This window comes from Sphaeramia orbicularis, chromosome 10 (assembly GCF_902148855.1).
Source record: "Sphaeramia orbicularis chromosome 10, fSphaOr1.1, whole genome shotgun sequence".
Lineage (NCBI taxonomy): Eukaryota > Metazoa > Chordata > Actinopteri > Kurtiformes > Apogonidae > Sphaeramia > Sphaeramia orbicularis.
In genome coordinates, this window is record NC_043966.1 from 3,670,485 (window position 1) to 3,698,370 (window position 27,886).

The 27,886-nt window shown below is 37.3% G+C and overlaps 1 pseudogene; it reads right to left on the reverse strand.

The window, feature by feature from the left end:
• LOC115427522 (coiled-coil domain-containing protein 69-like) overlaps positions 1 to 15,165 on the reverse strand; it is a 30,007-nt pseudogene extending 14,842 nt beyond the window's left edge.
• Positions 15,166 to 27,886: the final 12,721 nt, after the last annotated feature.

Below are 27,886 nucleotides of genomic sequence, written 5' to 3' on the forward strand. Positions count from 1 at the left end.
TGTGATATTATCTTCTGTATTTGACATTTTTCGTGTAAATCCTGTATTTTCTTATATTTAATTCTCTGATGTCCATTAAAACTCCGTTAATTCAAAGGTGATTCAGTCATAATAGATCGATAAAATTAAGCTGTAAACGACAGCAGTACTGGTATGACACAAAGTTTATGATGGCAGTAAATGTATTCGTCTAATTTGCATATTGTGACGTCACAGGGCAGCGGCCATATTGGATTGGGTAACTTTTACTAAAACTGAACTTTAAACATATTTACATGGAAGTCTTGTTTAGTTTTTTTTTTTTTGCATTTTTTGTATCTTTTCTTTAAAATAAATGAACTAAATCATTATTAGATTTAAATGTAGTGAGTTTTACTTTCATTCAGACCTCTGATCTTCATCAGAACCAGAGTCTTCATCAAAACTGAACAAACATCTTGATATTTTGTGTTTTTTAAACTGGATTTTCTTCTTCACTTTGAACAGAAACATGCTCTGAAATGGTGTTAGGGCTGAAGGGGCACATGTCCGCCCCCCGCAGGTGGGGGGTGGGAATATGACTATGTTTTTTGTGTCTTTTACTTCTAGTGACACTTTTTTATGCTGCTTTTTTTAGATATTTATGCCGTTACAGTTTTTCTTTTATATATTAGTTTTTATACTCTTTTATATACATTAATTATACTTTTTATGGCACCTAGGACAATTGCACTTTTTTAATTTCGTTGTACCTGTAAAATGACAATAAAGACATTCTTCTTCTAATTATCTGGAGCTAAAGTCGGGTTCATTCAGTTACGTTACTTAAAGGGTTAATGGAAGCTGCTCATATTTTCACGTCTGTTGGAAAGTTTGACATTAAAGCGTCAGAAAATCTGCTCCGTCTGACACTAACATGTAAAGGTAATGGATAAACCGCTGAACCTGCGACTGCTCAGACCCATATGTGGAACTCACATGTTTTATTTGATTCATGTTTATTCCAGAGACGCCCAGCGCTGGCGCTCCTCTGGGGGCGTGGCCTCCTGTTCAGGGTTAAACTCACATAAAGTTCAGACCTTCCTTTTGTTTTTCCTCCAACCTGCCAAATGTCTCACCAACTGCCAGAGAGTTCACACTTTAACCCTTCACAGCCACTGTCTTCAGAATAAAGACGACGGAGCATCAGATTCAGTTTAAAGAAAAAACATCCAAATGAAACTTTGAACAAGGAATAAACGACTGGAAAGAGAAAGAGATGAGAAGGATCTGCGATAAACAGTGTTAAAAAAGCCTTAAATCTGCAAAATCTGGATCAACTTAACAAACCAGAGGTGAGAGCTTAAATATAAAAAATACAACTTAACAATAGAAAATATAACTACCAAATAAAACTTACATGTAAAAAACTAACTTAAATATAAAAAATAAAACTTAACCATAAAAAAGTACAACTTAAATATAAAAGTACAACTTAATCATCAGCAGCATCAGGATGAGATGGTGAACCGTTTCCATGGTAACGACTCTCTGTACTTCAGTTCCAACCAAAGAATCTTTTTGCGTTTTTTGTTGTTCGATAAACTTTGTACTAAAGCTGCACAAATGAATTGTTTAAGTGTTGACCATTAAACCAAACACTGAGAAAAACTGAGCATTTTAGTACAAAACAGAAATAAACATCTCAAATGTGAATAACTCCTGTTTTTTTTTTTCCTTCATCCTTACGTTGTGAACACACGTCTGGGGTTCTGAAACACTTTCTGACATTTTATGGAAAAAAAACAATTCACTAAAATATAAACATCACATAAATAAACTATATATGTAACTGTTGGATGCTGATATTGAACGAGAACAGTGATATGGGTGTGACGGTTATCATGTGCTGTTGTGTAGTGTGTGTGTGTGTGTGTGTGTGTTGTTGGTACACTACAAACAAAAAGTTAAGGATATTTCTTTTTTTTTGTAATTTTTGCCATTTGTAAATAAAACTTTGTCTGGTTATTAAAAAAATATGTTTCAATTCAATTCACACACAAAAAAGTAAAAAGTGCTGTGCAAGAATCCCAACTGAAAAAAACAGCCCAAAAATTAAAAATATCCTTAACTTTTTGTTTGTAGTGTATATGTGTGTGTGTATATATGTCTGTATGTATGTACGCAGCTGTTCTGTTGTTTAGAGGAGATGGATTTAACTCTAATAAAAGAAGAAACAAATACTAAATATAATTTGTTCATATAGTTTATAAATACTGAGAAAAACACTGTAAATATAATGATCTTTGTGACGTCTGGTTTCGTTTTGTTGTGAATGTTTGGTCTAAACTGAACATGCTCTGGTTTACTTACTTAAATCATGTAAAAAAAAAAAACAACAACAAAAGCATGTAAGACAAAAACCTTATTTTTAAATTTTTAAATTCAACAAGAAGGAAAAATCTACACAAACTGAAACATCATGGACTCAAAGCATTAATATTTCAGTGTGATCCAAATAAAAATCCAACTATCAGATATAAAAACCAGTCTGACTCCGACTCAAACTCAAACGAACTTGTGTCGACGTGTTTACTGATGAAATCTGTGAATAAAGACTCGTAAACCTGGACTGAGAACCCGACGCCTCCTTAACATTCATCACACACTTCAGTTTCATTAAAAGTCAAAGAGGGAAAAACATCTGTTTACGAGACGACGACGACATCCACGAGGAAAAACAATCAACGAGCGAAACGTTGTCATAAAAACCAGAACAGAAGAGTCAATAAAAGAAGGACGGAGAAAAACCAGATCAAATAAAACCACCGTGAACATCAGAGTCTGGATGAAACCACATCTGTGAACGAAAACAACCTGCAACCGTTTCAGAAAGAAAAGCCACGAGAAAAACCAAGAAAGAAAAGCATGATGTTCAAGATTTACTGACAGTTTAATCTGAAAGTTTACTCATGTTTAAAGACAGCGACAAACTCCATAAAAAATGTAAGAAAATACATAAAAAGAATAAAAGACTAGATAAAAAAACAGAAACTATAATAAGTAATAAAATGTTAAAAATATGTATATAATAAAAAAGAAAAAACTCAAATGAAACAAAATAAAAACCAAAAAATAAAATGACATTAAGTACATTATATATGTATAAAAATAGAATAACATGAAACAAAATACAAAACAGTTTTTTTCCTTTTTCGTTTTGTACATTAATTTATTTTATATAATAAAAATGAAAAATAAATTAAACATTAAAAAATAAAAAAAAAGAAAAATTAATTAGAAAAACAAAAAGTACAAATAAATAAAAATCTAAATTATGACCAATAAATCCATCTTTTTTTCTATATATATCAGAGGTTTTACTAGAAAAAATTACCAGGAGGGAGCACAGGTAGACGAGGGAGCGAAGCAACCAAGCGGGGGGTGGTGCACGGTCTGAAAAGACGCCAATTCGTGTCGTTTTGAACCATCAGACGGTCTACCTAATATGTTTACAATAGTTTTGGAATAATTATCGTTTTTGATGACCAGGCACATTGTCATGTGTTGTTACTGTGATAGTTTTGCCGGGAAAAGATCGTTTTTGGAAAGATTGCATGTTGTGTAAGTACTGTGTTGCATGTAACTATAAGTGTATGGCGTAACTTTGAGCTTTGGGGTAAAAAAAATTTGTAAAAAATCGGAATTTCGGTAAGGGGCTGCTAGCCGAAAGTATGAGGGCACAGCGCCCTTGTTCCCCGGTTAAGAAAAACCCTTATAAATATATATATATATATATATATATAAATAAAATCCAATAAAATAAATTTGAATTAAAGTTTGACATTCTCAGTAAAAATAACAAACATATGTTTCTCAAATCCTCAGATTTGTTTAATTTTCTGGTATTTTTCTTCTTCTAGAGTCGATGAAATGATTGATCCATAAAAGAATCTTCATCAAATCAATGAAACAGATGATTTTTTAATGACAGTTTAACAGTTTTCAGTCCGATATGACGGAGGTGGATCTGATTATTCACTGACTCCAACAGTAAATATGAAAAACCTGTTGAACAGCACTAAAGGCTCAGACTAAAGGAAACTGCTGGACTGTGTTGTTCCAGTTCCAGCTTTTATCTGAACATTAATCCATAAGAAAAGAATGTGTAGAAGCTTTGACTTATGACTGACTACGAGCGACGCCCAGATTTCTGGGTAATGAAGTCATTGGTGGTTGATTTTTTTACAGCGTTCACTTCCTCCATTCCTGAGGATTTCAATAGTTGAGTGAATATTTGTTCAGACAGAATCCACCTCTGGTCTCAAATGGACTCAAACTGGTCTAGTGGGCCCAGGATCCAGGATCCAGTGTTTACTTCACTGTCACTAAACACAGTCGGCATTTTTGCCTCTGGGTCACACTCATCCATTTGTCTCCGTCGTCCAGATGGACTGAGTTGTTAAAACAGGCAGACGGACAGATATACAGACACGGACAGACGGACAGACCTTAAAACCACAGACAGGAGGAGGACCAGGTCTCACCACATGGTCCAGACCTCAGAGCTGGTTCACAGGAACTATTTAAATCCTCATCGACCAGAAGAACAAAAAAAACAACAAAAAAAACAGGAACTATTTAATCACAGACGCTTCACAACCAGGTTCACGTCACAGATCTAAGAACCACTGAAACGACAGACCAACAGCCCCAGTGTCCCTGTACGTCAGCGTCTGTTCTGTCTGAGTAGACCCCAGTTGAATGTGTGAGGTTGTCAGGTTCTGTTCTACGTTAGGCTCTGTTCAGATGCAGGTAAATGTGGCCCAAAACTGATTTTTTTTTTTTGCAAAAATATTTACCTGGAGTTCTTGTTCAAGCCGACAACCCAAGAGCTGGATTGGTCGACCGGAGGCTGAGTGAAAAACACACCCAACAGAACAACGTGGGGAAAAAAAAAAAAACGAGCGTGGACGAACTTACACAACTTCATCTCTTGAAACTCGTTTGTGCTTCAGGAGTTTTTGAAGCATTTTAATGAAGGGGAAACACGGACAAAACCATTTCTGGTAGTTAACTTGGAGTGGAGGGGGGCGGGGTTAACGCTAACGGCACAAAGGAAAATTTAAACGGCACAAATGAAGAACAAACAAACGCCACCATTTCCGCTAAATTTTGGAGCTGGGGTTGGGGGTGGGGCTAGCTGACCTCAGAATGACCTATAAAAGAATTGTTAAAAACTCGAAAACCATAACAGCACTAACGAAAATTTTAACAGCACAAATGAATGAGACTAGTTATCCGGAGATTTTCGTTGGGTGGGGGTCAAATTCACGCAGCTACTTGGTAGACCTAACCCCATGGAACCTCTGCTACGAATTTCAATAGATTCTGGCTGAAGGTTTTGGAGAAGTTTCTTGAAAAAGTTTATGGACGACAGACGCCGACTCACACCAACAGTCCGTCGGACCTTCAGGCAGTTGGACTAAAAACTGCTCCATCTGAGCCGACGCATCATCTCACACCTTCACAACAATGATCTAACCTTCATGAGGTGCTGACTCGGTTGCCATGGTGACGCACAACATCTCCACCCTCCTCAGTAAAACTAGCGGTCATGCGGATGTTCAGATGAGCGGAGCGAAACATCAGCTGAGGAACATGAGGACACAGAAGAAGGAGGAGGATTCAGACGGAGCTTCTGCACCTCAGGCCAAAGTCCAGCAGCCAGTCTGAACATGTGGCGGTGCGTTCAGGTCCTGGATCTGCTCCAGACATCAGGGCTCCACACGGAATTTATCTATGTAGAAGAAGAAGGGTTTGGACCAGAGCTACGAGACCAGAACAGACCAGACTCATAGGTTTATTAAATATAGACCAGTTCTGTGTGTGTGTGTGTGTGTGTGTGTGTGTTGTTGTATTTGTGCATCCTTTTGGTCCATATTACTCCAGTGTTTGTCCAATACGTCTGAAATAAACACTTGTCCACAATTGTGTCAGTGTTTCATTCCAACAGTTTTAAGATTTTAGAGACGATTTCTCACTGGTGCGACTCTTTCTGGGCTGGGTCCAGATGTTCCTCTGATGGTGTGTGCTGCTTGGTGCAGTGGACATGGGCTAAGAGAAGACATGAACACCTCATGACCAGCAATCATGTGTTCGCATGGAAAACGGAGCTGTTTGAAATCCTGCTCGCTCCTCGGGTATGGCACTGTCAAAGCACTGCCACGAGCCCATGGGCCTCAAATTCTCACACTGTGCATGCGCCTATACAATATAGCCAGCTACTGTAAGCTAATGCTAAGCTAACAGTAGCTGGCTATTGGTCTAGTGAAGTTTATCTGTTGCATCTTCCCTCTAGTTCCCTTCGCTGTAGGACTGACAGCCCATACTGTCCACGTGTGGACAAACAATTCCTGCACCAAACACGTGGTCGTATTTTCTTCTGTTTGGATTCCTCACAGATAATGGCACATATTACCAAAGCAGCTCGTTGGTTTTTGTTTAGCACTACCATTTTGTGACTCACGCCAATACACAATCGTCTATGCACTTCAGATTCCTTGGTGTTTTAACGTTGTATTTCTGGATTCAACACTGGAACATGTGGTGCGTCCTCTGGTGTATGGTCCGACAGTGTGGTGCATCCTCTGGTGTATGGTCCTACAGTGTGGTGTATCCTCTGGTGTATGGTCCTACAGTGTGGTGTATCCTCTGGTGTATGGTCCTACAGTGTGGTGCATCCTCTGGTGTATGATCCGACAGTGTGGTGCATCCTCTGGTGTATGGTCCTACAGTGTGGTGTATCCTCTGGTGTATGGTCCTACAGTGTGGTGTATCCTCTGGTGTATGGTCCTACAGTGTGGTGTATCCTCTGGTGTATGGTCCTACAGTGTGAGCAGTCAGGTCACATACGAGCATCGGTCCGTACAGTGTGAGAACAGGAATCGTGAGCCTGACTTTACGATTGAGTCGCACAGTTTGAGATGGAGCTCCGTGCAACAATCGAAATAATCGCACAGTGTATGGCCGCCTTTACCATGAGTCCAAATGTTTTCACCCTCTAATGTAACTGTAAAAGCATCTGTGGAAATCCGACTCACAACACGTTACACTTCACAAACCATCAAACATCCTCAAACACTCACAAATTCAGCCATGAGACAAAAGAAACAATCAAAAAAAATCCCTTTATGCAGATGATCGTCTATTATATAGAACAAAAATATGCCACCATATTAGTGATCTGAGAAAAAACTAACATCGTTATGCAAGTCACTATTAATTCAACAGCAAAATAGATTAGATTAGATCAGATAAAAGTACACTATTATATTAGATGAGATAAAATTACAGTAGATTAGAATAGATTAGATAAAATTACACTAGATTAGATAAAATTACACTAGATTACATTACATAAAATTACATGAGATTAGATTAAATTGAATTTTATTATTCCCTGTGGCAGAGCCTCTGGGAAATTAACCCTTTAAGCGCTAAAATTGCAATATTGTGACAAGCAACATAACTGAATGAAATGAACAACTTTTTGAAATCTTGACATTAAAATTGAATATTTAAAAAAACTCCACCCCTAAAGGGTTAAGGTTCCAGTCACAGCACAACATCATGTGTTCAGGTAGAAGAACTGGAAGATAAAAATTAAATAAGAAATAATAACAACAATAACTAAAGAAACAGTAATAAAATAGGCAACTGAACCCTAGAAATAGTAATGAATAAAAAACAATAAAATACTACTACTAATAATAAACTTGCAAAAAAAACACTACACCAACAACGAACAAATGCAAAAGATAACAAAATAAGATGTTCCACAGAATCTGCAGGTTAAAGACACAAAACCAAAGACCTTAAAGCAGAAACATCATAAATAAACATAATTAGACTGGAATAAACTCACTGGGCTAGCACATTAATGCTAACAGCTACCAACAACATGCTAATGTCGCAACACGACACCTTCTGTGAAATACTGTAAAAACAGAAGATCACATGACCTGTTCAGATGGATCACCATCTAAGATCAGGACCTGGTCTGAGTTAAAGCCTCCGTCTGACTCACTGCTCTTCCTCTGGTCTATTCTGAGCTCATCAAAGATTTACTGGGCTTTCCCGTTACGTAACAGATTTACACCTGAGTCTAATCAGAGCGATGGAAGTGTCTAATCTGCATGTGTTTGGAAATCCAACTACAATGAGAAGGACGGAGCTGTCACATGACCACACCTTTAAATGACCACCATGGTGAAGACAAGCCAGCAAGAACCACCTCCATGTCCTTAAATGCAGCACGAGGCTGAGTTAACCCGATAAGGACCAGAGGGGTAAGAAAATATCAGTACTGCAATAAATCACAATATGTCATTTCACAATACTGTATCCATATTAAAAAGTACTGTATCGATGGTTTTAGGTATTTATTCAAATGCAGATATTGTTGTGGAGGTTAATTTATGTTTTTCTTTTTTGTTTATATTTTATTTTATGATTTAACACTCTTGTTAAATAATGTTAGTTCCTTTGATGGGACAAAAATCCTGTTCTGATGTTAGTTCTGAACTAATAGAATCTGAACATTTGAACAGGATCTGAAACTGTCATGTCTGTAAAATAATTTCAGTTTGAACACAGGAACATTTTATATAACATTAGATCCTGTTGTGATCAAATAAAAATGTGTTTAGTATTTGTGCAGATTTCGAGTGTAATTCAATTTTTCAAGGAAATAATCGTTTCAAAAAAGAAACAAACAAAATTGCCTTTTTTAACAGTAACATGATATAATGTGTTCTATCATATTGTGATCTTAGTATTGTGATTTGTATCATGTCGCCAGATTCTTTCCAATACACAGCCCTGATAAGGACCACCACTACAACAGACCGGCTAGATTTATGTTGTTTTAACCCTTTAAATCCCATGTTTGGAATATAAACAAACTATATATTTGATACAAAAAAACTTTCTTTTTTTTTTTTCAATATTCTACATATAAATTGCATTAGTTGTATTAGACCAGGTTCAGACCAGGTTCAGACCAGGTTCAGACTAGGTTCAGTTCAGGGTCAGTCCAGGTATGGTCTGGGTCTGGGCTCAGGTTCAGTCCAGGTTCAGACCATAGTAACAGTGTTCATGGTACCAGTGGTCATGGTACCAGTGGTCATGGTTCCATCTGCTCGTCTGCTGGGACCTGGTGTTGATCCACGTTCAACCTGTGAGGTGTTGTCTTATTAAAGTTCAGCTTCGGTTCATGGTCGAGCCGAAACATGCAGCTGTGTCTTGTCGATGACTTCATCGATGAGAACATGTTCGCCACAACACAGATAACGTAACCTGCTTCACACTTTCAATCCCCTTCGGCCAAATATAGAGTAAGATTCTGTTAAAGTTCCAGTTCTGGCATTTTAGATCAGACTGTTTTTGTGTCAAACTTATTACATTCATATAGTGTGAGTTCTGTCGTCCTCTGTGTCTTTTATTTATTTATTTACTTTTATTGATTTTATGCCTTTTTAACTGTTTGATTTTGTGTTATTTAGAGCATTCCTGTACTTTTATGTACTTATGTATTGTTTTTAGTATTTCTCTTAATTGTTTTATTCTTTGTATGATGTGCAGCACTTTGGAAACGTTCTTGTTATTTAAATGTGCGGTAAAAATAAAGTGGATTGGATATTTATGTGTGAAAGTACTCAGATATTAGAACTGCACAAGGACACTGGACCTGGAAACAGTAGGTCAAAGGTCACATGTGTTCAATATTCTTCTGCTCCATGCCCAGATGCATCCACAGGATAAATGTGGTGCAGATATCTGAATGTATTCTACAGATAAAGCGATTATGTCGTTGAATGGACAGAGACAGACAGACAGACAGACAGATGAAAAAATGATTACAACACCCCTTCAGCCAGAAGTTGACCAAGGGGAAACAAAACCATCCAGAAAAACACAATCAATCACAACACAACCAGATGAGCCAGTTTTCTCCCTGATGACGTTCTCCAACCGTAAACAACCGTCATCACAGACCTTCATCATCAACATATGATCCTGACTCATGTTCAGCTTCGACTTCACCAAAAACAAAAACAAAAAAAAAAAAAACACAGAAATATGAGTTTGAGTCGAATGCAGGTTAAGAAACTAGTTGACATACGAGAAGTTTGTCAATGTCAAGTCTGTTGAGTTCAGATTTGCGAATTTAGTCGTAGTAAAAATGGTCCAAGAGAATGGACTTCCTAAGAACACACGTGTCTGTAAGTCGACAGTAGCACGAAATGCATCCTGGGATTTTTGCCAGAAAAGTCCACATGAGTCACCAACCAGTGCATCCTTGGTTTAAGATAGCAGACAAGAATCAATAAACCAGCATCAGTACCAGTAAACCAGTATCAGGACCAATAAACCAGTATCAGTACCAGTAAACCAGTATCAGTACCAGTAAACCAGTATCAGTACCAGTAAACCAGTATCCGTACCAGTAATCCAGTATCAGTACTAGTAAACCAGTATCAGGACCAGTAAACCAGTATCAGGACCAATAAACCAGTATCAGGACCAGTAAACCAGTATCAGCACCAGTAAACCAGTATCAGCACCAGTGAACCAGTATCAGGACCAGTAAACCAGTATCAGGACCAGTAAACCAGTGTCAGCACCAGTGAACCAGTATCAGGACCAGTAAACCAGTATCAGCACCAGTAAACCAGTATCAGCACCAGTAAACCAGTATCAGGACCAGTATACCCACCTAGTGGACAGTGGGCCAGATCGGAGGTTACTGACAGAACCGAACATGTATGAAACAGAACTAAATGAACATTCACTCCAGGTTCCATTGAACAGGTTTTCCCAAAGTGTCTGAAGCTGCTGATGTTTGAGCGTAGAAACTGACACAGACGCTCATGACTGACATATTTACATGGTTTTAATTCACTACAAACTAAATAAACAGTCTGTGAAACACAAATCCAGACGGTTCAGATGAACTGGACCTAAACAGGCCTGAACAGATGTCAATCAAGACCACGTGTGATTAAATGTCAGTAACTGTTCTTCTTCATAAAGTGTATTCTTCTAAATTCTGTTCTTCTAATACTTTGACAGAAACAGAAGGTAAACAGAGGTTTGTTTCCATCCTCAGTGTTTTCCACTTTCTAAACACTGAGGATCCTGAACCTGTTTCAGGGCCTCCTGGGTCTGATCAGACCGGATCTACTGGATCTGGTTTCAGGCCTCGGGGTTGAACTTTCAATCTGACGACGACAGGCCTGAACTTCACTGATCCAGTCAGGTCAGGACCACCACCACCCCCTCCCCCCCAGGCCCCCGGACCTCAGGTTGGGCCCCTTCGTCATTGTCAACCAGCTGTTTTTCTGAAGCCATAAATAAAAGTGTCGACATGAAGCGGAGACGAGAACACGACCACGGACCCACAAATAAACCGTTAAATCGAGGCTGCGGACCAACAGGACCCACGTCACAGATCCAGCCCAGGGGTTTACTGATCGATCGGTTAAGACTCCGCCCACAGCGACGCCTTCACAGAGATATTTCTGTCTGTTCTCACGATGTCACATCAGGTGTTTATGGAGCTGGACATTCCTGAAAGTCCAGGACGGACGACATCGAAGAGTCTGAACCGAGAAGAAACTGATCGACATTAAATTTAAGTCCATATGAGCAGGAATTAGACTAAAATTAGACTAAAACTAAACTAAAATTTACTAAAATTAAACTAAAATTACACTAAAATTAAACTGTAGAACCACAGAAGTTTAATAACAATATTTCTGCACTTAGTTATGTATATTTGTTTAATTTTCATATTGATAATATATTGTCAAATACATATTGCTGTGTTTAATAGAGTGTTTACACACACATACATATACATATAATACACACACACACACACACACACATATACATATATATATATATATATATATATATATATACACACACATATATACATATATATATATATATATATATATATATATATATATATATATATATATATAAATTGTTGGAATTAAATTCTTTTCATCTCTAAAATCGTTAGATCAGCAGAACTTCACAGATCTGTATTCTAAACACTAATGATCAGTTTAGCTCATTTTTAATTCTTTAAAGTAGAAATACAACACATAGAACCATAAACTAAGAAAAACCTGTTTTCTGTGACGTCTGAACCAGTTGCATGGAAACACTTCTGCCTCAGTTTGACCCAAAATCCCCGTTTACACTAATATGTTTCCTAAATGATGCCAAGAATGCAGAGATTTGAGCCGAATCACAAACACACAATCACTGACTCAGGGTTTCATGAGCAGCTGCAGATTTAGGAAGAGAATGTGAAGATCATTTCAGGTAAGATTTGAACTGTTATTGTTACCAGACGTGTGTGCAGAGATAAATAAAAAGCAGATAAAAACGATGCAATATGAAGGAGAAAGAACTCCTTAACCCCTGAAGAACAGGTCCTTTAGCTGGTTTCACTTGGATGTGGAAGCAGCGACCACCAGTAGAAAATAAGAACAGGACGTTTTAAACAAAAGCTTCATGATCTGTTCGTATAGTTCAGGGTTTGACCTGCGGTTTAAGGCTCAGCAGAATCACAGACAAACTCTTCATCTGTTTTAGTTTTTCCACAGTTTGGACTCAGGTCTGGTCTTAATAACTGATGAAAGGACAGATTTTTACTGGACATTTGAACATTTTTCTCCTAATTCTTCATGAATCATCAGTTCTATGTTTGATCATGTTTCACTTGTTGCATGTTTTCCATCAGTTTTATCTTTAAATCTGTGAAAAATAGAATAAAATACATGGAGGACTGGATAGAGGTTAAAGGGGATAAACTGTCTGTTAAAGTACACCCACTGTCACATACTGACGCAGTATCATCTGCTCAGTCTGGGTCATTTTATACAATTCTCAAAGCTGAAACTGCCTTTTAAATGTTTACAAAACTGTCAGAAACATCAGAGGTGCAGCCGGTGGTAACCGTAAAACCACACATGGACAGACCTCCATGGGCCGTCACCGTTCTCTAGCAAAGGTTCTCCGCTGTGGAACACACTGTCCACAGAAAGACAAGAAGACAGAAAATGATGTGTGTATGATCAGCATACACACACACAGCTGTAAACTAAACAGAGCTTTGTCCATCTGTCTTAGTTTGTCATTTTGCTCTTCTTCTGCTCTAGTGCTTTTTGTGCTTCACTGCAGTAACCTGGAAATTCCCCTAATAGGACAAATAAAGGCTTATCTTATCTTATCTAAAAACTTAACAAAAGTGTCAGAGGCTAAAGCAAAACTAGAGATGAGAGCATTTTTAACGATTCTGAATTTACTGAAGTTTTATGTAACTTTGATGTAAATATTTGCTATATTTGTATTGCTTTTTTTTTTTTTTTACATCTGTGACTGTAACATGTCATTTTATGCAATCTTAATGATCTCCGTTTCTTTCTTTCTTTCTTTCTTCTTCTAAAAGCCTGACCAGGGACTGCAGATGGAAACTACCAATAGTTGTAATCTCTTTATGTGACTCATCAGTTACTACAGCTGGTTTGTAACAGGTAGGAGTTATATTATGTAATTTGCATTGTCCCTATCAAATAAACTTTATACATAAATAAATAAAATTGGCAAAACTGGGTTGATTTTGTAACAGGTTTAGGAGCTGATTCTACCTGATGAGGCTAGCGTGTATAGACCCATGGAAACCTCTGGTTCAAGCTACACTTTAAATGTTGGGTTAAGGACGTAACGATTACCAGTATAATGATAAACCATGGTAAAATCCCCGACAGTTAGTATTACTGTTTAAATTCCAATTATCATGATAACTGTGTTCGATTACTGCACTTTCAACTCAAACTTAATCTGGAAAATGGTCAAACAATGGCTATAAGGTTCCATCTTTAATGCACATTTGCATGTTTGATGTTTACATGTTAATATTTGAATGTTTCTGCAACAGAACATACATTTTGCCTTTATTTATTTATTTATTTTTTTTTTTTTCAAAATACAACTTGGTTCAATTATTTCAGTGTGTGTATTAGTACTTTTTGAACATTTTGAGCACATTTCTACAATACCATGATAATAATGATAACCGTGATAATTTTGGTCACAATAACGGTGATATGAAATTGTCATATGGTTACATCCTTATGTCAGGTGTTCATCTCCTACAGGGAAAAGGGGTTCTGAAAGGAAAGGATGGAATGGAAAAAATACTAATTATTTCTCATAAACATTATTGAGTTTTCTGTGTACATTTTTGTTCTTTCTGTCACTGCTCCTCTGTATAAGTGGCTTTTTGTTTTTTTCTTTACATATAGAAGTTCTATACATGATGTAATATACTGATAACATACTGCTGCCTGAAAATAATAAAAAGGTCATTAAATCATGTCAAATCAGCCGAACTCTCAGGATTCTTCCCTTTTCGGACCTGATGGGAATCCTTGTGGAACACATTCCTCTTCATCAGGTCATTTTCAGAGACAAAAGTTCTGGAAAACCTCCCTAAACTGAGTCCAACCTCAGAACAGTTCCATCAGCCTCAGAGGGTCCACACAGGCAGATGTTCAGGTGAGACAAACACTCGGCTTTTTTCGGACACAATCGTGGGAAAAACGACTCGAACACGATGTGAGATTGAAAACAGATGTTCACCAAACCACCAGCTAACGGCTTTTACGCGTTACTTTGACTCCACAAAACTCAGCACCTGCGACAAAAGTTTAGCTTTAAGTATTTTTGACAAAAGTCGTGTTTTAAAGGAGTCCGGGTCGGTCCGGGTCCGGGTCCTGGTTATGGGGTTCATTCTCGGCACGTTTTGTGTCCGCGGACCAGCAGCGGATCCCGGCCGCCTGCTAATGAGCCCCCCCTCCGACCTCCAGCGGACCCGGAGCCTCTTCTCTCGCCCGGACCGACGGGTTCGGGCCGGGTTCGGTGCCGGGGACTCACCTTGCTGTGGCCGCAGCCCATTCCTCCCGCTCGGAGCTCTGGATCCGTCCGAAGCCGCGTCCGTCCCGGGTCTGCGCCTCCTCCTCCCGCTGTTGACAACTTTCAAACTCTCCGGAAAGACGGGCCGTGAACGCACCGGGCTCAGGGGGCGGAGCATGCAGCCGGCCACTTCAGGGACGACTCGGAGATCGGACATTCCGACGTTTTTACAAGTTGAATTTAAAGGAAAAGTCTCCAGGAGAGAAACAAAACAAAGTCATATTCTGTTCCATCATGTCATCCAGCCCTGTTCAGGTTCAAGTGGGGTTTCTCAGCTGTCCTGCAGTGAAACAAACGTCTTATTTACACATCTAGAGGATTCACAGCTAATGCATTCAACGTTCTGCAGCGTTACTTTCTTAAAATAAAAAAAATCCTGGAACCGCTTTAGGAAAGGTTAAAAATACTGACTATAAAATAAAACAGATGAATCTTGATGTTTTCCTGAATCATATGGTGTTTGACTCTGATGCCAGTTGATACTGTATGAAAGGAAAACTAAAAACAGTAAATATGGATCAGACACCAAGACAAGTGTCTTAGGCCTCTACATTAAAATAAATAATAGACATGATAGCAAAAAAATATATAAGAAATCCAAATAAAGACACACTTAAAAACTTGAAAGAAACAAGAAATTAGTTACACCAAATAATGACAGCATTTTGCCATTTAACATAATAATAATAAAGTGTACATATATTTTTAATTTATTCTTTAAGTGGAAGAGCATCAGCTGCAAGTAAAGATACAACAAATAATTAATTAATCAATTGGTTCACAGCTAGTAAACTAACGACACATTCTAATAATCAAAATCAGTTTGTGTAATTTGTTAATTACAAAAATCCTGATGTTCAAATCATAGTACAATATAAGTTCTTCACTCTTTGTACTGAGTTCATCTCACTTTTATGACTTTAATGTTTTTATTCTATGCTGTTGAATTTTATGACTTCTTTCTTTTGGATAACTAAAGCTACTTTCTTTCACTATGGTCTTTTAAATGAACGCTTTAATTGCATGCACGTGTCAGTAATAAACAAGGCTGAAACTCACATGGCGTCACGTCCTGGTTCCTCCTCATCACGGGTTGAATCTGTAGTAGCTGAATTTCCGACAATCTGTGAAGGCGTCAGATTTTCATACTGTGACATGCGCAGTGGAGGGTCCATTGTGTCGGATGTAAACGGTTAAGGTGAAAACAGTGGAGCTGGTTGTGAACAGAGTCAGGGTCATGTGGTCCTGTTGTATTCATGACAGCAGAAATGTGGTTCAGATTAAAGTGTGGACGGGGGGGGTCTGCGGGTGTGTGTGTGTGTGTGTGTGTGTGTGTGTGTGTAGGGGGGGGTACAACTTCCAGATTAGTCCTGAAATTAAACACCAACATATTTTTAGATGAAGCTGCCTCATGCAACCACATGACATTGAGACTTTTATTAATGTTATTGATGAAAGGTTTAATTCTCATAAAGAGTGAAAGTGAACGAGGTTTTATCGATTAATGTGAAACATTTCAACCACATAATATTTTATAACGATGAGAAAGGCTGTCATTACGTCATAAACTGAAGATAAAAACTCATAAATACAGTTCGATGCAGGTTTATTTACATCCTCATTAGGTTTTAGAGCGGCTGCTTTTCAGGAATTCACACCATCATCATCATCATCATCATCATCATCATCATCATTTTGTATTCATGAGGGGGGTTAAAATGTCCAGGTCCAGCAGTGCCACATGGACCCAAACTCAAAACTGATCTCCATGTTTAATACATGTATGAACAGGTCTGAGTGGTACGACTGACAGAAAGAACATTTAGGGTAAAAATACTGAAATTCCTCCTGCGTGACATTGGATGCAAAATGAACACTATTATTATTAAAGGTTAATAGTGCATTTACATCTATGAGTCCTGTTTAGGTTTTGTTTTATATTAATTATATCTTTTTTCTATCAGTGATACTGATACTTTGTAAACAGTTCAATAAAACAGAGTCTTCAGATAAAAAAATGACGTCTGTTTGAGAAATGGCACATGAAACGTTTCTGACCCTTTAATTTAAGAGGGAAAATTACTTTATTATTCTCTTAATATGAACGACCAGGATAAGTGTTTGTGTTGAGACAGATTCAACATAGAGATGAAGGAATGTGTGCATGAAACTATTAAAACACAGGGACAGGGATGAGGAGGGGTCACCGGGGTTCACTGGGGGTCATAAGGCTGGACAAGCATATAGTGTGTATGTGTATGTATATGTGTGTGTGTGTGTGTGTGTGTGTGTATATATGCGTGTGTTATTGTGTAATTATGTAAATTCTATTTATATTTTCTTCTTATAATATAAAGGTCAGAAACAAAATTATTGAACAATAAGTATCAGTTTTTAGAGTATAGATACGTTAAACTAAGATGTTTATTATTGTTATGAATTATTTAAGGAGGAGGGGTGGAGTAGTTATAAGTGATACTTCTTCTCAAATATGTATTTTATGTCTTATGTTGAAAATATTTGTTTATTTATTTTTCTTTTAACATTCATATTCAGAATAAATACTTTCAGTCATCATCATCATCATCATCATCTCACAGTTAAACCCGTCATAACACACATGCACTGAAACTAAATTATGAATAAACTAAATTCATCTGAACAACAGACAGTCCAACTGGATCCATCCTGTTTCTGAACACACCCCCACCTAACACCATCATTCACTGCAGGTCCAGAGTCATGAAAACAATGAGCTTCATCCAAGAAACTGTACATGAACAAATATGATCGAATTCTGTTCAGAGATTTATGGGATTCACCAACGTTCTCCTACTGTTCCTGTAGTCACAGAAAGAGAAAAACATCACAGTCCAGGAAGTATTCGAAAGAAAGAAAGGAAAGAAAGAAAGAAGAAAGAAAGAAAGAAAGAAAGAAAGAAAGAAAGAAAGAAAGAAGAAAGAAAAGAAGGGAGGGAGGGAGGGAGGGAGAGGATGGATGGATGGTATAATTAAATATAACAGACCAATGAGACAAACTCTGCGCGCTAAGCTAACAGTGCTAAGCTAACCCTCAGCACATCCAACAGTACAAGGGTTATTTATTTACCAACAGAAACGCACCTGAACGAGACAAAGAAGACAATAAATGAATATTATGAAGACGTGATGAGGGACTGTTGACTTAACTTTACTTTTTTCTGATCATAACTTGGTTTTATATGAAATGGGGCTTGGCTATCAGCTAATGGCTAATTGCTAATAGTGAATCGCTAATGCTAAGTACTTTATATATGTTGTGTGTGTGTGTGTGTGGTGTGTGTGTGTGTGTGCGTGTGTGTGTGTGTGTTATGGTCCAAACACAGACTGAATGTCCCCCACAGGGATAATAAAGTGAGTTGACCTTTAACCTCTGTATCCATTGTTTTGTGTTACGCTGAAATGATTCCTACTGGAAACAAATGGACCAGAGTTTAAAAACATATGAGGTCGATTGTGTCTGGAATGAAATGTGACGTTCTATAAAGTGAATCCAAAACCTCATTAAAACATGAACACAAACTATTTTAATGCACAACAAACACCTTGTGATGAATGTGGCCTTATATTTACTGTTTTTAATCATAACTTGGTTTTATATGAATGAATTTTCTGCTGTCGATGTTCATCCATCAGTTTGTGTTGGACTGAAATGGTTCAGACTCAAATGAACCAGGGTTTAACAGGTTAGGATCATTTTATGAGTCAAGGAATCACAGTTTGTGGTAAAAATAGTAGAAACATCTAGTTTTGTGTTAAATAGCTCAGCAGACTGAATATCAGGTCTGTTTTACCTCAGTCGTCGAGGTTTAATGTGGTTTTAAGAGTTTTTTCACCTGGAAAATAGTCTTTTAACTGAAAAATATTAATATGTGAAAATGTTGCAGTAATTCAATGAGGATTAAAATATAACTCATCTATCAACATTCACTGTAATATAACAACTATAATATCTTTTTTTTTTTTTTTAAGCTTAGATCCCGTAGGATGAAGGGGCGGGGCTTCAGCTGACCTAACGTTAGCATTAACTCCTGTTGTATTATAAAATAAGTCAGTGTTAAAGAGATAAATAAAAAGTCACTAATTGTTAATTAAGTCGGTGTTTTCAGCTGATTAAAGTTTTAAATATTAAAATCCTTGAATCTGACGCAATCGGATGCTGAGGATCATCAACGAAATGGACAAAAAGACAGAAAATAAATTAAATAAAGCAAGAAAAGTGAACAAAACTATCAAAAAATTAGCAGAAATAATCGATTAAATGAACAAAAAAAACATTAAAAATGAACAAAATACACAAAAATGATTAAAAATAATGAATAACTAGAAGCCCTCGGAGAGCGCAGACCTCCGCCAAGGCTGATCAGTGGGCCCCCCCCCCATGGGCCCCCCCACCCCCGATCACCACCAAAATTTAATCATTTCTTCCTTATCCCATTTCCAACAAACCCTGAAAATTTCATCCAAATCTGTCCATAACTTTTTGAGTTATGTTGCACACTAACGGACAGACAAACAAACAAACAAACAAACAAACCCTGGCAAAAACATAACCTCCTTGGCGGAGGTAAAAATGACAAAACATGAACAAAATTTGCACAAAATTTACAAAAAAATTACAAATGATTTAAGATGAATAAAAATAATCAATAAAATGAACAAAAATTGCAAAAATGATCAACAAAAAGAACAGAAGAATGTAATAATAACAGAATATCTGCAGATTCACCACTAGATGTCACTCATTTTCACACTTTAATGACATTAATTCCCTCTGGATCCAAACTGATGTTGTTTTTATCAGTGTAAATATGATGAGGTGTTTTTTTTTTTCTCGTGCAGATTTTGCAGATGATGGCGTCATACGTGACGTCATACAGGTGGACACCGCCAACGCCGCCGTGTTGCCATGGTAACAGAAACAGAAGCAGCTGTTGTTGAATGGAAAGAAAAGAACAACTGGTGCTGAGGCTGAAAATAGAGACCATACATTCCACACATGGACGAGTCCACACGGCAACACACTGTCCAGCAGGACGGGACAGGGGGCGTGTCTGTGGGGGACAGGTGGCGTGTCTGTGGGGGACAGGGGGCGTGTCTGTGGCCTACAGGGGGCGTGTCTGTGGCCTACAGGGGGCGTGTCCGTGTGCAAACAGTACATGCCTGAGATACACATTCACACACTGCACACAACAGACACACAAAGGACGACAGGAAGACCAGGACCACAGAGACCAGGACCAGATGAGACCAGGACCAGATGAGACCAGGACCACAGAGACCAGGACCACAGAGACCAGGACCACAGAGACCAGGACCAGATGAGACCAGGACCACAGAGACCAGGACCACAGAGACCAGGACCAGATGAGACCAGGACCACAGAGACCAGGACCAGATGAGACCAGGACCACAGAGACCAGGACCACAGAGACCAGGACCATATGAGACCAGGACCACGGAGACCAGGACCAGATGAGACCAGGACCACAGAGACCAGGACCAGACGAGACCAGGACCACAGAGACCAGGACCACAGAGACCAGGACCATATGAGACCAGGACCACAGAGACCAGGACCAGATGAGACCAGGACCACAGAGACCAGGACCAGATGAGACCAGGACCACAGAGACCAGGACCACAGAGACCAGGACCAGATGAGACCAGGACCACAAAGACCAGGACCAGATGAGACTAGGACCACAGAGACCAGGACCACAGAGACCAGGACCAGATGAGACCAGGACCACAGAGACCAGGGCCAGATGAGACCAGGACCACAGAGACCAGGTCCACAGAGACCAGGACCAGATGAGACCAGGACCACAGAGACCAGGACCGCAGAGACCAGGACCAGATGAGACCAGGACCACAGAGACCAGGACCAGACGAGACCAGGACCACAGAGACCAGGACCAGATGAGACTAGGACCACAGAGACCAGGACCAGATGAGACCAGGACCACAGAGACCAGGACCAGATGAGACCAGGACCAGGACCAGATGAGACCAGGACCACAAAGACCAGGACCAGATGAGACCAGGACCAAAAAGACCAGGTCCATCGAGACCAGGACCACAAAGACCAGGACCACAGAGACCAGGACCACAGAGACTAGGACCACAAAGATCCAGACCACTGAGACAAGGACCACTGAGAGCAGGACCACAAAGATCAGGACCACAAAGACCAGGACCACAGAGACCAGGACCACTGAAAGCAGGACCAAAAAGACCAGGACCACAGAGACCAGGACCACAAAGATCCAGACCACTGAGACCAGGACCACAGAGACCAGGACCAAAAAGACCAGGACCAAAAAGACCAGGACCACAGAGACCAGGACCACAAAGAACAAATACCGGGACCACATGAGACTACAGAGACCAGAAAGGACCAGGACCAGATGAGAAAACGACAAAAATAATTAAACATTAAAATAAGCAAGAAAAAAGAAAAAAAAAAATCCAAATGAACAGAAATGACAAAAAAAAGAATAATAAAAAACAAAAAAACAACATGACCAAAAAAAAAAAAAATGAATATGCAAAAGAAATCACTGAAATAGAACAAAACTGAACAAAATAATGAAGGAAAAAGTGATGAATGAAAAAAAATGAACAAAAAGTAACAGAAATGACCCCACATGAGCAGAATAAACAAGAAAAAGAAGAAAATAATGAACCAAACTCCCAAAATGAACAACATTACCAAATACAAGAACAAAATATGTAATAAATTAAATAAAAATGACAAAAATGAATAAAAATATTCAACAAAATGATCCAAATAATTTAATGGTTTATTTTCTTCCTTTCTTTTTTATCATGAATTCACTTAAAAAACAACACAAACCCACTTCTTTTGCAGCAGGTTTGTGTTAAATCTGAGCTTCATGAACAGAAACCTGACTTTTATCTGATGAACCTCCGCATACACACAATGCACCACCTCCTCCTGCTCCGTTTCCATGACAACGCAGTGAAAACATGAAGCGAAGGCCTGAAGGTTAATAATAAATGAAGTCATGAGACGCGTTTTCAGCTGCTTTAACTCTCATCCATCACATGTGACGCCGTTTTCAGCTCGTCATTAATCACAGCGAATGAAAAGACGACGGCGTTTGGGTAAAAAATACGACAACGCCAAAACAGGGAGGAAGAAAACGCCACGAGTCTGGAAACACGAAGGAAAGACGATGGACGACAGAAAATCAGACAGAAAATATGAATTTAACAAAAAGACCATCATCATCTTCATCATCAAGAATCCAACAAAACATCGACTAAAAAACTAAAAACAAACACATTAAAGGTTTAACTAATGTTTAAAAACCTCCAGATATTAAATATTCATGTCAACAAACTGGAATTGAATCAGAATCAGATCATTTGAACAGAAACAGAAAAAAAAAACCGAGTCCAGTTCTTTAATGTGTTCAGTGTAATTCCACAGACAGACACTAGAGGCTGCTCCAAACATAGACTTCATACACTTCTGTGGTCAGATGGTGTTTATGTTGGTTATTGTTTATTCCAGTGTGTGTTGTTGTTGTTTATTGTTTATTCCAATGTGTGTTGTTGTTGTTTATTGTTCATTCCAGTGTGTGTTGTTGTTGTTTATTGTTCATTCCAGTGTGTGTTGTTGGTGTTTATTGTTTATTCCAATGTGTGTTGTTGTTGTTTATTGTTTATTCCAGTGTGTGTTGTTGTTATTGTTTATTCCAGTGTGCGTTGTTGTTGTTTATTGTTCATTCCAGTGTGTGTTGTTGTTTATTGTTTATTCCAATGTGTGTTGTTGTTGTTTATTGTTTATTCCAATGTGTGTTGTTGTTGTTTATTGTTTATTCCAGTGTGTGTTGTTGTTTATTGTTTATTCCAGTGTGCATTGTTGTTGTTTTTTGTTCATTCCAGTGTGCATTGTTGTTGTTTATTGTTTATTCCAGTGTGTGTGTTGTTGTTGTTTACCTTTTCACATTTTTGACATTAAATATTTGCTTTAATTGGAAACAACATGATGCAACTGTTTTTTCAGACACATTTCTTTTGTTTACATATATAATGTCCTTTTCAGTGGACTTTTTTTCAGTAAAGCTGTAAAACTCGTCCACCACAGACGACAAACGTGAGTTGCTGGATCTCAGGAGGTTAAAGAAGCAATGATAGTGTTTTTTATTTGGACAAATTTGTGCTAAAAAAAAATTGTACTGTTTCCAAAATGTGCATTAAACATAATCATGACTCCGCCCACTTTGTCTTTACAGTGGGTGGCTCCAATCCTCTGACTCCACCCTCTTTTCCAAATACGGTCACTTCTGTTTCCAAAGAATCCAAAACAAATAGCATCGGCTAAACTCGAGGCGTCACAGTGTCCGTCTACAACCAATAAGTGACGTCACGGACGGCTCCGCCCACTTTCCCTCTCACAGTCAATAATAATAAAATGCATTAAAACGAGCAGAAGGAACTCACAGCGGACGCTTCTGTCGTCGCTCCTGTTCTTTATGTTCAGGCTGTGGTCGTCATGTTCAAACCGTCCACACGTCACATGGCCCTGAGTCGCCTGAGGGCGGTCCCTCCTGTTTGGGGCGGTCCCTCCTGTTTGGGGCGGTCCCTCGTCTGATGATGTGTTTATAGAGCGGCTGTGTTCGCTGCAGCTGGAGGCGAAAATACCACAGGGTATCATTAAGATGTTCTGTATGAGACGTTTATGATCCGAAGGAAAAGATATTTAACCCTTAAAGACCCACCAGCTGTGTGTATGGGTGTGTGTGTGTGTGTGTCCACGTCCAAACCCACTTTATCTATATTTAACCTTTCAGAAGTCATTTATGATCATTTATGATCATTATGATCATTTTTCAGTGTAAATCAGGTGTTTTCCTGTATTGAATTTACTGATAATTTAGAAGAATATGACGTAAAGATGAAACAAATGTGACAAAAACAACAGAAAAATGACAAAAACATTAAAAAGGTGTAAATAAGAAAAGAAAATGATGCAAAACACGTCCCATCCACGTCGTATTTGGTGGATTTAGCTTTTGCATTGTTTTTTCAAGCAATATATTTTTATTTTCAGTCCCACAGACATGGAATTCTTTTTGTTTGGGAATCGCTGCAGTCTTAAAAACCTACAAGTATTTTTGTGAAGACTTTTCTGCATTTATCATCATTTATTATTGTATATCTTCTGTGTTTTGCCTTTTTTTTAGTGTAAATCTTGTTTTTTTCCATATTTAATTCACTGATCATGTAGACGTTCATTAAAACTCACATTAAATTCAAAGGTTATTTTATCAAAAACTACTACTAAACTACTAAACTGAAGAAAAAAAAATTACTTTTTCAGTCCAGTCTGTCATTAACTGAACATAATTTTCTAATTTCACTTTTTTTGTTTAGTTTTTTTCTTGTTCTTTTATTCAGTTTGTGGCTATTTTGTTACTGTTACTTATATTTTTGTTGATTTATTATTCATTTTTATTAATTTTATTCATATTTTTGGCTGTTTTGTTCATTTTGTTGCTTATTTTGTCCTTTTTTACTTTCTTTTGCTCACTTTTTTTCCACATTATTATTATTTTGTAGTTGTTGTTTTTTTTTTAAATTGATTTGTGTTCATTTTTATCCACTTTCATTGATCCAACTCCGTGGGTTTCACTGGTGAATCAATGTTCAACTTTTTATTCATTTTATTATTTTACTTGTTTTTATTCATTTTTTTTCTTAAATTTTGTCAGTTTGTGACTTATTTTGTTGATTTATTATAATTCTTTTCATTTCATTCATCACTTTGGCTGTTTTTGTTAATTTGTTGCTTATGATATCCTTTATTACTTTCTTTTGCTTATTTTTCCCCCACATATTTACAATTTTGTAGTTTTTTTTTTTTAAATTGATTTTTGTTCCTTTTATCCACTGTCATTGATCCAGCTCCACGGGTTCTCTGATTAAAGGTGAATCACAGGCTGGTTCCAGATGTTTTTAAACCCTTCGGTGAATCAATAAGAACATGAAGAACATAAACTTTGTAGAATCTAAACGTCTGACTGGAGGAAACTTTCACCTCTGGGTTTATTTTCAGGAAGAAAACTTTACGACATCAAGTGAAACCCTGTGTTTTTACGAGCCACGAGTTTCCGTCCATAAAACAGAAGCAGGAGGAACAGGATGAAACCGGATGGGGGTGGGGGTCCTGGTGGTGGGTGGTGGTGGGGGGGGTCGAGCCAACACACTCACACCTGATCCAGTTAAAACGGCAGCCGCTGATTGGTCGATGACATGCAGGTGTGTCATTGCAGACTTTAATCAGATCAGCTTCACAAACAGATTAAAACCAGCACGAGCATGAAGAGGAACACAGGCTGCAGGAGGAGGAAGTGAGGCATGCTGGGAGATGGAGTCACACTGGGAAACTGCACACAGAGAGCCGCCTTCTGCAGACCACATCAAGTAAGGATCAGCCAAATAACAGCAGAAAAGGAAGGATTAATGCAAGAAAAATGAAGAAAACAAGTGTAAAATAAATGAAAATAAACAAAACGAATGGGAAATGAACAAAATAAATGACAAAAATTAAGAAAATAAGTATTAATTCAACAAAAATGAAGAAAACAAGTGTAAAATAAATGAAAGTAAACAAAATGAATGTGAAATCAACAAAATAAATGACAAAAATTAAAATAAGTGTAAATTTAACAAAAATTAAGAAAACAAGTCTAACACTAATGAAAATAAAGAAAACAAGTATTAAAAACTACATAGGCATCAAAAATAAGCAAAATAAATAAATAAATAAAAGAAAATAAGTATTAATTCAACAAAAATGAAGAAATAAGTGTAAATGAAAAAAAGAAAATGAATGGGAAATCAACAAAATAAATGACAAAAATTAAGAAAATAAGTGTAAATTTAACAAAATTAAGAAAACAAGTCTAACACTAATGAAAATAAAGGAAACAAGTATTAAAACTACATAGGCATCAAAATAAGCAAAATAAATAAAAAGAAAATAAGTATTAATTCAACAAAAATGAAGAAAATAAGTGTAAAATAAATGAAAATAAAGAAAATGAATGGGAAATCAACAAAATAAATGACAAAATTAAGAAAATAAGTGTAAATTTAACAAAATTAAGAAAACAAGTCTAACACTAATGAAAATAAAGTATGAAAAAACTACATAGGCATCAAAAATAAGCAAAATAAACCAAAAATGAAGAAAATAAGTATTAATTCAACAGAAATACAGAAAACAAGTCTAAAATAAATGAAAATAAACAAATTAAGTATTAAATAAACTAAATAGGCAACAAAAATAAGCAAAAAAAAAAAAAAAAAAAAAAGGGGAAAAAAATTAAAAGCAAAAAAAAAAGACAAAATGAGCAAAATAGACAACATAGATGTGCAAAAACACATTCATCTACCAGAAATGAACAAAAAAAAAATGGAAGGAAATTAGCCTAAAATAAATGAAAATGAATAAAGAAAATAAGTATTAAATGAATAAATTATGCAACAAAAATGTGCAAAATAAATGACAAAATGAAGAAAATATTAGATTAACAAAATATGAAACAAAAATGAGCAAAAACACATGAATCCACCAAAAATGAACAAAAAAAACAAAAGAAAACACATTAACTCACTGTAAAATCGTCCGACTGTAAATATCTGTTAATCTGTGAAAAAGTGCAGGTCGTCAGAATTCATTTCTTCTGTTTGTTCCAGATTCATTCACACATCTTAAAACCTTCTTTACGTTGATCATTTAATATTTACCTTGTGTTTCATATGTTGTTGTAAATGTGTCTTGTTATTTTTTCTGATTAAATAAAGACAAATAAACAACTGAATAAAACTAAACCAGTGCTGTAAATGTTTTATTTAATTTATGCGACTCATAAATGAAACTGTAAAAGAGTAAAACACATTATTCATGAGCAGGATTCGACTTTAATGCACTGAGTAAAAACAACCAATGAGGAGTGAGGATCCGTCAAAGTTGGGTCACATCAGCCAATCAGAACCAACACATGAAAAACTATGAATGATCAATACACATGTGTAAACGTAATAAAAATAAATGAATAAATAAGAATAAGACGTTGGATCACATGATGTAGAATGACCTGCAGCTCCACCTGACGGCGTTTATGATCCGACGGCGCCCTCTGCAGGTTCAACGCATCATTACATCAGAACTTTAAAACAAAAAGAACTACGATAAAACATTCAAATAACTTAATATAAACAGTAAACTGGTCCAAGTGGAGGACGGCAGAACTGACAGACCTCAGACCGGCTCCTAAACACACCACGACCTTTGACCCCAACCATCCTGTCAGACAAAACCCAGGACCGAACAGAGCATGTGCACCAGGTCCAGGTTCAGGTAGATCCGACAAAACGAGAAGAAAACCCCGAGAGACGAAAACCCGATGAGGAGCCAAAGGATCTGAGCGCTGAAGTAGAGAGGAGCCAAACTGGAAAAAAGGGAAAAAAGGAGAAAAAAAACAAGAATTAGAGAAAAATATGAGGAAAAAATGACAGGAAAACAGATAAAAAAAACAGGAAAACAGAAAAAATAACAGAAAAAAACAAGAATGAGAAGAAAATACAAGGAAAAAACAAAAGGAAAACAGAAAAAAAAACAAAACGAGAAGAAAACGAGGAAAAGATGACGGAAACAGAAAAAACTGAAAAAATGAATGAGCAGAAATATGAGTAAAAAAGGAGAGGGAAAAAAAAAGAAAATAAAAACAACAAAAATGAAAAAACAACAAGATGAGAAAAAAATATAGGAAAAATGACAGGAAAATGGA